The sequence below is a fragment of the Rhinoraja longicauda genome, chromosome 6, assembly GCF_053455715.1.
Source record: "Rhinoraja longicauda isolate Sanriku21f chromosome 6, sRhiLon1.1, whole genome shotgun sequence".
NCBI classification, from domain to species: domain Eukaryota; kingdom Metazoa; phylum Chordata; class Chondrichthyes; order Rajiformes; family Arhynchobatidae; genus Rhinoraja; species Rhinoraja longicauda.
Window position 1 is genome coordinate 29,680,374 of NC_135958.1, and position 12,134 is coordinate 29,692,507.

Consider the following 12,134-nt stretch of genomic DNA (forward strand, 5'->3'; position numbering starts at 1 on the left):
GATGTCCAAAATATGCAGCTCAAATTGTAACATCCTATTCGAAATGAAGAACAAGATTAATAATCATCATTTTTTCCCCAGTGGTGTCTGTGTGTGTGGGTGGGGGTGAAGGTGAGTCTGAAAAATGCTTGTGATATTAAGACTAACATTAATAAGAACATGAAGACTTGGGATTTACAGATCCATTATGTTCTTTTTATTGTGTAGGAAAGAACTGCAGATGCTGGTTTAAATCGAGGTAGACACAAAATGCTGGAGTAACTCAGCGGGACAGGCAGCATCTCTGGAGAGAAGGAATGGCTGATGTTTTGGTCGGGTCTGAAGAAGGATCTCGACCCGAAACTTCACCCATTCCTTCTCTCCAGAGATGCTGCCTGTGCTGCTGAATTACTCCAGCATTTTGTGTCTATCCATGTTTTTTTTATTGATGGATAAACTTGGTCTCCTTCAGGTAAAATTGATGGCGTCACAAATGGGTACCAGAAAGCAACTCCATTATTCATTATATATTAGTTTGAGCTTAATGTTTAAGTTGTAAAACCAAGACTGGTATAGAAGAAAATGTGGTACCTACATTTATTAATAAAGACAAATTCAGAGGCAGTTTCTTTCCAGCTGTTATCAAGCAACTGAACAACTCAATAGACAATAGACAATAGACAATAGGTGCAGGAGTAGGCCATTCAGCCCTTCGAGCCAGCACCGCCATTCAATGCGATCATGGCTGATCACTCTCAATCAGTACACCGTTCCTGCCTTCTCCCCATACCTCCTCACTCCGCTATCCTTAAGAGCTCTATCCAGCTCTCTCTTGAAAGCATCCAACGATGAAATAAAATAAACATCTACACCCGTCTTAATAATTTCCTGAATCCACAATAGATGTGGCAGGTGAAAGATTTTCAACAGGCTCAACGTCACACGCAACTAAATGTTTTTCATTGTACACGTGACAATAAACGAAACTAATCTAAACCAAACTAAACTAAACTACACTAAACTAAACAAAAAAAATAACGAAACGTCTACACCCATTTTAAATCATTTGCTAAATCCAAAATGGATGTGGCAGGTGCGACATTTTCAACAGATGTAATCTCACACCTGTTTATTTATTGTAAATCCTAAAAAGTAAAATGTGTCTATTTTATAGTGTTTGTCTCCCTTTCCAGCACAGGTTCAGACTCTTTTGGATATCATTTACCCTGATCCAAATATCATTTTTCTGTCATATTTCTTGCATATGAGGGTAACTGAAAGTGTATCAATGACGGTCTCTTCACTATTACAGCCATTTTGTACAAATTTGAGTGCTACAATCCCTGCTACAATCACTGTGGTTTAATTATTTAATGCCAGAAAGTGGATCAAAATGTTACAAACCACAGATTTCACAGGAAATTCATGAGTCCATTATGATGACAGTAGTAAACTATCCATGAATTGAAATACCTGTATACTCTCTGCAGTCATGTTCATAAGTTATAGGAGCAGAAATGGGTCATTTGGCCCATCAAGTCTACACTGCCATTCAATCATGGCTGATCTATCTTTCCCTCTCAACCCCATTCTTCTGCCTTATTCCCATAACCCCTGACACCCGTACTAATCAAGAATCTGTCAATCTCCACCTTAAAATATCCATTGATTTGGCATCCACAGCCGTCTATGGCAATGAATTCCACAGATTCACCACCCTCTGACTAAAGAAATTCCTCCTTATCTTTCTAAAGGTACGTCCTTTTATTCTGAGGCTATGACCTCTAGTCCTGGACTCTCCCACAAGTGGAAACATCCTTTCCTCATTCACTCTATCCAGGCGTTTCACTATTCAGTAATTATTCAATCTTGTGCTCATGTTCAAAAGAATACTGCATTATTCTTTTGAACATGAGCGGTCACGGTGGTGCAGCGGTAGAGTTGCTGCCTTACGGCGAATGCAGTGCAGGAGACCCGGGTTCGATCCCGACTGCGGGTGCTGTCTGTACGGAGATTGTATGCTCTCCTCATGACCTGCATGGGTTTTCTTCAAGATCTTTGGTTTCCTCCCACACTCCAAAGACGTACAAGTTTGAAGGGTTAATTGACTTGGTAAATGTAAAAATTGTCCCTAGTGGGTGTAGGATGGTGTTAATGTGAGGGGATCGCTAGCAGACGCAGACCCAGTGGGCTGAAGGGCCTGTTTCCGCGCTGTATTTTTAAACTAAATTAAACTAAACTAAGTTATATGTAGCTACCACCAAGCATTTGTGAGCTGACAAAATGTAGTTTGTAGTCTCCTCCTCCATGGTCCTACTGGTTGTCACTGATCAAGGAGTCTTAAGAAATACCTGCAATCACAGAGAACTATCAGGCCTCCATAATAACCAGGATACGGACTTCTCCTCTAGGGTGTCCATGGTCATTATTCTAAGCACATTCTCATTTTCCCCTCATCCCACAGGCCTCCATGGACTCTGTGGGCAAAATCCACAAATCAAGTTTTGTTAATTATTTGCAATTTGAAAATCAGGTGAAATTGAGTACAGATTTTTTTTTCGATTCAGGCTCCAATTGCGATCCATCCAGGACCAACGCGATTTTATGGAACACTGAAAATTTTCAAAGGAGGAATATTGAATGAATCTTGAATTTTTTTTGCAAACCAATCATATCAGCAGAATAAGCTTGCTCTGTCGCAGTCCAGTTCGAAATGATTTCTGGGCCACACCAAAAGCTAACACATTACTTCACACCAATTGGCCTACTAAGGTCATTAGGGCATAAGGAATAGGAGTAGAATTAGGCCATTCGGCCCATTAAATCTACTCCACCATTCGATCATGTCTGATCTATCTCTCCCTCCTAACCCCATTCTCCTGCCTTCTCCCCAAAACCTCTGGCACCTGTACGAATCAAGAATCTATCTATCTCTGCCTTAAAAATATCCACTGACTTAGCCTCCACAACCTTCTGTGGCAGAATTCCACAAATTCATTATACTCTGACAGAAGAAATTTCTCCTCATCTCCTTCCTAAAAGAACGTCCTTTAATTCTGAGGCTATGACCTCTAGTCCTAAACTCTCCCACTAGTGGAAACATCCGCTCCACATCCACTCTATCCAAGCCTTTCACTATTCTGTATGTTTCAATGAGGTCCCCCCTCATTCTTCTAAACTCCAGCAAGTACAGGCCCAGTGCCGACAAATGCTCATCATAGGTTAACCTCCACATTCCTGGGATCACTCTTATAAACTTCCTCTGGACCCTCTCCGGAGCCAGCACATCCTTCCTCAGATGTGGTGCCCAAAATTGCTCACAATATTCCAAATGCGGCCTTACCAGCGCCTTATAGAGCCTCAACATTACATCCCTGTTTTTTGTATACAAGCCCTCTTGAAATAAATGCTAGCATTGAACTTGTTTTCTTTACCACCGATTCAACTTGCGGAGTGACTTTTTGGGAATCCTGCACCAGCACTCCCAAGTCCCATTGCACCTCTGATTTCTGAATTCTCACCCCATTTAGAAAATAGTCTACGCCTTTATTCTTACTACCAAAATGCATGACTCCATACTTTGCTACACTATATTGCATCTTCCACTTCTCTGCCATACTCATTCAAATACAACATAACAGACGCACATCCAATGCTGATCTGCTCAACTTGAACTTGGCTGTACTTCCAAGCATGAGTATGATTGATCCAGGGAAGGTAAATGGAAATACTTTCTGCAGGAAGTTCGTAACAATTATATATTTTTTCCCTTAGAGAAACACAAAGTGCTGGAATAACACAGTGGGTCAGGCAGCATCCCTGGAGGAAAAGGATGGGTGACATTTCAGGTCGGGACCTTTCTTCAGACTCTATCGGGTGAGGGGAAATGAGAATGTGCTGGGGATAAAGGCCATGTCTGAATAAGGGTCCCAACCCGAATCATCACCCATTCCTTTTTCTCCAGAGATGCTGCCTGACCGCTGAGTTACTCCAGCATGTTGTGTCCATCTTCGGTATAAACCAGCATTTGCAGTTCCTTTTCTACACATATTGTTTCCCTTAATGCACCATAAAATTAAAAGAAAAATGGAAAGATAAATGGAAAGATTATCTCAGATGATGTGTTCAGTTACATAGCAAGGATTCAGTACAGCACTATGAACTGAAATCCCATTCTCAGAACAATGCTTTTTCTTATGAATTCAATCAATTGTGCTATTGGAGCACAGTCAATTGGACAAGGTGGGGAGCCAGTTTTGTAACGGAGTCCGATGAGGACCACGATCCAGAATGCAACTTCCAAAACACACTTCATTTGCTCCAGCTGTGGATGTTAAAAATCTGAAATTAAAGCAGAGAGTTTTACAGCTATTTGGAATTCCTTTGCAAGGTCATTGAAGTAAAATGTTAACTCTGATTCTCACTGCACAATCAATATCAGATCGAGGCCTAGAAATGACACCCATTTGTGTGTGGCTCATGTGCACATATTTTACATAAAATTAATTTTACCTGGACTAGATCATAATAGTGATCATCTTGGGAAGAAATCATATCTAATGGAAGATTTGACTGGGCCATCTATATAAGATTCATCTCATCATATTTGACCATAGTTGAATGCCTACAGGCAAAGTGGGAGCACATAAGGTAGGAATGGATAAATGACCACAGGTGCTGTCTGTATGAAGATGGTAGGTTCTCCTTGTGACCTTGTGGGTTTTTTCCGGGTGTTCCAGTTTCCTCCCACAATCCAAAGACATGTAGGTGTTTAGGTTATTTGGTCTACTGTAAATAGCCCCTATTGTGTAGGATAGAATGACTGTATGGGTCTTTGCTGGGCGGCATGGATTCGGTGGCCCAAACGGCCCGTTTCCACTCTGTATCTCTAAACTAATCTAAACTAAACTGAGTAGGAATGAACTGCAGATGCTGGTTTAAACTGAAGATAGACACAATGCATCGACGAGACCAAACCTAGACTGGGTGATCGTTTCGATGAACGTCTTCGCTCAGTCCACCTAGATCTACCTGATCTCCAGTTGCTAAACACTTTAACTCTCCTTCTCATTCCCACACTGACTTTTCAGTCCAAGGCCTCCTCCATTGTCAGAGTGAGGCTAAATGCAAATTGGAGGAACAGTATCTCATATTTTGCTTGGGCAGCTTACAACCCAGTGGTATGAATATTGATTTTCCCTGCATTTTCTCTCTCTCCATCCCTCCCCCACATATCGCTCCAGCTTCTCGTTCTCACCCAACAAACAAATGGCCTGTTGATAATAAAGGAAACATTTTTTGCATATCTTTCATTCATTGTTCTGTATTTCACTACATCATCTCCTATATCTCTCGTTTCCCTTTCCCGTGACTTTCAGTCTGAAGGGCCTCGACCCGAAACGTCACCCATTCCTTCTCTCCAGAGATGGTGCCTGTCCCGCTGAGTTACTCCAGCTTTTTGTGTAAACTAAACTGAGATGCTTCTGTATCCTTGATTTCTCACACACAGCATCTCTCTGATTCAGTTTTTGATGGTCAGGGTAAGTGAAATTGCATCAGTGGTTGTACCATTACTATTCACAGCCATGTTGTACAAAGCTGATGTGGCAATCTCCGCCTCATCCCACTGTGGTAAAGAGCCTCTATAGGAGGCTCTATAGGAGACAGAACATTGCATGGAAGATGCTCAGGAACTAAGCATAGCATCATGTATCCCATTCCCCGTATATTTCCACATCTTCATTGTATGCCTTATGCAGCCATTCTGCAGCCATCAGCCCTTATCAAAATGATGGAACAGCAAACAATTTTATGCAGCTCCAGATGCGAATGGATAGCTTTTAGTTTTTAGTTTAGGTTTATTTTATTTTATTGTCATGTGTACCAAGGTACAGCAAAAAGCTTTTGTTGCATGCTAACCAGTCAACGGAAAGACAATACATGATTACAATCGAGCCATCCACAGTGTACAGATAGATACACGATAAAGGGAATAAGGTCAATAACATTTAGTGCAAAATAAAGTCCAGTAAAGTCCGATCAAAGATAGTCCAAGGGTCTCCAATGAGGTAGATTGTAGCTCACGACTGGTCTCTAGTTGTTTATAGGATGGTTCAGTTGCCTGATAACAGCTGGGGAGAAACTGTCCCTAAATCTGGAGGTGTGCGTTTTCACACTTCTGTCCCTCTCGCCTGATGGGAGAGGGGAGAAGAGGGAGTGACCAGGATGAGACTGGTCCTTGATTATGCTGGTGGCCTTGCCGAGGCAGTGTGGGGTGTACATGAAGTCAATGGAAGGGAGGTTGGTCCCGCTTTTGATCATTCTTCTTTATGGAAAATGCCTTGACAGTGGTTTTAATGTGTTTTTTTTCCCAATTTCACATTTTTTAGCAGGAGATCTTACTGTAGGTCTGGGCATCAGCAAGGCACGCAGCACATACTTCAGGCACCAGAAACGGGAGATATCCAATATCCAGACATACTCGAGCATTTTCAGCATTTCCTTTTATTCATTTGGCACTTCACTTGGGACCATTAGCAGCCATTAGAGAGATTCACCTCCGACTGTTCGTGTTAAATTCAGAATCCAAGTCCAAGGTGTGAAATTTCATTGTTTTTACAGGAATTGTTTTGTTCAAATCTGGGGGTTTATATCAATAAACTGGAACACATTAGTGCCAAAGCATTTATGATCTCTATGATCATCATGCATTTGCCACACTGAAGTGTATAAACAAATATGTGAATGAATAAGCCAATATGCTAAAATAAATATGCATGAGGATAACTGACTATAAGCCAACATTGCTCTATTAAAAATACAGGATTTTCTTACCTTTCAGAAAAGTGAATTAAATGAATGCATGGTTATTAACCTGCACATAAACCAAACCATTTATATAAAAACACCCACACAAAGTTTCATTCATTTAATCTGAAATGGTATTATATAATAGCTTTCCATATAAGAAGGTAGTCTGCTAGACACTTAGGTATGTATTCTAGACTAAGAGGACTATAGTACTTAACAGGAGTAAGGTAATATTTCAGATTTTTTTGGCAAAAGAAGTTTGGCTTTAAACTTGCCAAATTTATATGACTGGCTATAACTGCGGCATTAACCCAGTTTTAATATTTTCATACATCCCAACCAGCCTTTGATATTTGAACAAATTCTCAACGGAATGAAAATCCTTTTGCTTAAATATAATTGATAACTGTGCTTTTTTTAAACTTAAGGGTTATTATCTGGGAAACAAACCCATAAATTCATTACAAAAATACAGTAGCTCACGGATATTTTTCTTTCAGAGCTGGCATTTCATTTCATCCCACCTCAGTGATGCACAAACAATGAGATGCCTGTCTCTCATGTGTAATATGGCACGTAACAAAATTTCAAACATTGACGCCTTTAGCAAGGTACTTCTTCTCGGTCCATACGAGGGCACTACATGAACACTTAATGTTACTCCTTAAAGATGCCATTGGAGACACTTATTTTGTTAAGATAAAAGAAAATAAGGAAATTGATCGCTGGAAGTATTTTGTGGCAAGCCTTTCTCCAACTGATTAAACATTCCAGTTTTATTGACAATTTTGTTTGCTAACAGAATGTGCAATAACAGAATCTATTCTGACGGTTACTATGTGGAGCACAGATCTACCACTATACATCAGTGAGTCAGTTTTTTCAGCTTTTCTTCATAACAGGAGGACATCTGTTACACACAGGCCACAGCTTCATTTAAGAATAATACTCTGATTAACTCCTAATGCTAAGTATGTGCTGCAGCTGCTTGCTTGGGAAATTTTTACCAAATGTTATCCTTCCAAAATTCTTTGCCAATGAAGGAATCAAATAGCTTCCACTGTCAATGTAACTGTACGGTTGTCATACACCACGTACAAGTGCTGCTTATATCCCAGTAGTTCTTTGTTTAGCCGCTCAAAACAGATATGGAAATTCCCAAATTAAGATGTATCTTAAGATGTTGTACTTAACCTTTGGCAATCACCTGAGCAGTTCTGCTGAATTTCCAATATATTCATAAGTAGACATAGATGCTGGTTTGCACTGAAGATAGACACAAAGTGCTGGAGTAACTCAACAGGTCAGCTAGCATATCTGGAGAAAAGGAATAGGTGACGTTTCGATATATATATATATATATATATATATATATATGTGTGTGTGTTGTAGGAAGGAATTGCAGATGCTGATTTAAACTGAAGATAGACACAAAATGCTGGAGTAACTCAGCAGGACAGATAGCATCTCGGGATAGAAGGTATGGGTGACATTTCGGGTCGAGACCCTTCTTCAGACCTGTCTATCTTATATATGTGTGTGTGTATATATATATATATATATACCACATGTGGTATCTACTCATACACACCACACGTGGTGTCTACTAATGAGACATACATATACACACGTACCATATGCCTCAAATGGAGCAATTACAATAATTGAGTAGGAAGGAACTGCAAATGCTGGTTTACACTGAAGATAGACACAAAGTGCTGGAGTAATTCAACAGGTCAGGAAGCATCTCTGGTGAAAAAGGATGAGTGACTTTTCAGGTCGAAACCCTTCTTCAGACTGAAGATGGGAGGGTAGGGGGACTGGAGGTAGGCAAGTGAAATAAACATCACCATTAATCCAACAGAATTTATATTACAATGCATTAATTCCATCTATGCTTCTTGAAAGATATTGAAAACACACTAACTGGACACTTCATCACATTGATGGCACCAGTTCCTCTTTCAATTACCTCATTATGCAACACTATAAATAAGCCCAATTGTCTCGAACTTGTAGAACTAACCTTCAGTTCTGAGAATCATATAAAATTTGTATGCCTTGGTTAAACTCACCCATCCATTAAATAGGATAATTTGCAAACATTTTTTTCAGACGCACAAACAATTTCCTGGTTTTTATACATCATTTTCAATACCAGCTAAAATAAGCAGTAGTTCAGGTCTCCTTATGTAATTTAACGAAACATGAAAGAAATTTGAAAGAAATTCTTCTGCATCCATACAGTGAGATGCAACATGACTAAGATCTAACTTAGTTCTAATATTTCCCTTTGTGTTTACAAGATTCTATATGTTTAATCAATGTCATAAGAAGCAAAGCAAAGGAGCCAAACACAAGGAAACATTAATTGGGTCATTGAATGGATGTACACACCTGGAAAAGAATCTTTGGGCCTGCCAAGGTATCACAAAATGCTGGAGTAACTCAGCAGGTCAAGCAGGTCCTGCCAAAATGTTTTGTGTTGCACAACATTCTTCTCAAGATTGCTCATTCACTAAGCCTGATGGATGGATAACCCTGGGATTACATCTGCGCTTTATGATTCATGCCTTAATATACACTTCAAAGGAAAAATCATTTAAACTGGGCAGGTGTATTAATCTGGGTAGAAAGAAAAAAATAGGGGCTATTAGTTAGTCATTCTAAACACTGTATTTTATTGGCAATTCAGCAATTACATCTTTTTTTAAATTAATCTGGATTTAGATAGGATTCCTCACATGAGAAATAAATTGCTTTATTATCAGGAAAAGAAGTGTGGACACCAAATAGAAGTCAAAGAGAGAAAGGTATTGAAGTATTACAGAGAAATATTTCAAAATCAACAACTGAAATCAAAACAAAAGGGGATTTTTAAGTAGGAAGGAACTGCTGATGCTGGTTTAAACCAAAGATAGACACAAAATGCTTGAGTAATTCAGCGGGACAGGCAGCATCTCTGGAGAGAAGGAATGGGTGACGTTTCGGTTGACCCGAAACGTCACCCATTCCTTCTCTCCAGAGATGCTGCCTGTCCCGCTGAATTACTCCAGCTTTTTGTGTCTATCTTTGGAAGATTTTTAAGGGCAGATTTGCTGAGGGACTGCATTTGGTTGGGTCAAAATGTTACTTCTGAATGTTATATGTGTTTGGCAGGGGGGCAAAGCAATAAAATGAGATGGAAAATATCCTGCAGGCTGGGCAAAACAAGGGTTTAACTATTATAAAGTCATAGAGTCATACGGCATGGAAATAGGCCCTTCAGCTCAACTTGCCCATACGACCAACATGTCCCATCTACACTAGTCCCGCCTGCCTGCGTTTGGCCAATATCCCTCTAAACCTGTCCTATCCATGTCCCTGTCAAAAAGTTTCATAAACATTGCAATAGAACCTGCTTCAACTACCTCGTCTGGCAACTGGTTACATACACCTAACACCCTTTGTGTAAAAAAGTTACCCCTCAGGTTCCTATTAAATCATTCCTTCCTCACCTTAAACTTATGTTCTCTGGTTCTCAATTACCCTGCTCAAAGCAAGAGACTGTGTGTCTACCCGATCTGCTCCTCTCATGATTTTGTCCAATTCTATACAATCACTGCTCATCCTCCTGCGCTTGTTGGAATAATTGCTCTTTCAATGCTGAAGGATATAGGCAGTTAAATGGATTGGTATTTACAGTTAATATGTGCAGAAAAGCCAATTAAGAGAAAATAATCATCAAACGTAGAATCGCAGTAAACTGGAGCTAAGATGGGATGGACAATTCCGGGATAAAAGAGTAATAAATGCAGACCAATCTCCTGCATCAGACACTACAAAGCTTAATTCTTATTTTATTTTAGTTCTTTCAGTGGTTTGTCGCCCAGGGATTCTGGAATTGATGCCAAAACTAATACAGTAAGGATACTATATTTAAAAGAAACAAAGTAACTGTCTCCCAGGAATACGAAGAAATGACTAATTTCTCATGGGCATGTCACGTCATTAACTACAGCAAATGACAAACAGGAATTTTCACACTCTGAGGTGACCTCCAACATATCATACTTTTCATCCTGTTTGGGCACTGATTATACTACTGATTACCTCTGTATTCCTTGAGGAAATACATGAACACAATGCAAATATGCAGCTAATGTAGTTGTTTTAAGCATTCAGGAAGCTCTAAAAGAAAACCTGTGTGATATTTTATTTCATGAAGGTTTGTTCGAAAATATATACAGGAGAATTTTACCAATTACAGAAATTAGTGATTAAAAGTGAATCAAACTGGACCATGAAAGTTAATGGGCCAGTCGTATCTCAGAACCTTAACAGGAAGACACTAAATTAGAATGTACGTGCTATATTTTAAGTGTGGACTTCGGCCAAACAATTTGGCCTATTTGAGCTAGTCATTTATTTGTAGAGTTGTTTCCCTGAGCCATTTTCCTGTGAATCCCAGTCCCTGCTGTTGTGTTAAAATGGCCTTGATGGGATTGTATTACAATTTCTGCAGCAGACTAATTTGCTATTTAGATTTGTTTCAGTGCTGGTCACAGACTGAGATAGAGTGGATGTGGAAAGGATGTACAGGTATGTAGGTTAATCCAAAGACGTCACGTGGCGGCGCCTAACGGCAGCGGCTGACTAGCAGTCTGTCCGTCTTTTTTTGTTGTGTGTCGGTGTTGGGATGGTTTTTATATATATTTTTTTGGTTGTGTATGTGTGGGAGGGGGTGGTGGTGTGGGTGGGTGGGGGTGGGGGGGGGGGGAACTTTTCTCTTCCTCACGGCGCGGGGTGCGGCTCGGCTGCGGGGCCTAACATCGCCCGCTGCGGCTCGGCCGCTGGACTTTACATCCCGGTGTGGCTTGGCCGCTGGACTTTACATCCCGGTGCAGCTTGGCCGCTGGACTTTACATCACCCGGTGCGGCTTGGCCGCTGGACTTTACATCCCGGTGCGGCTTGGCCGCTGGACTTTACATCACCCGGTGCGGCTTGGCCGCTGGACTTTACTTCCCGGTGCGGCTTGGCCGCTGGACTTAACAGTGCCCGGTGCAGCTTGGCTGCGGGGCTTAACATCGCCCGGTGCAGCTCGGCTGCGGGGCTTAACATCGCCCGGTGCAGCTCGACTGCGGGGCTTTTCATCGCTGGTGCGGCTCGACTGCGGACTTGACATCGCCCGGTGTGGCTCGACCACGGGACTTAGCTGCGCAAGGCTTGGTCGCGGGCCTTTCATCGCCCGGTTCGGCCGCGGGACGTTTCAGCGCCCGGTGCGGGGACTGTGCGGGTCGGTCGGGGACGAGCTGTCTGTCCGTGGGCGTGGGGAAGAGAGTGGAAGTTTTGTTGCCTCCATCAC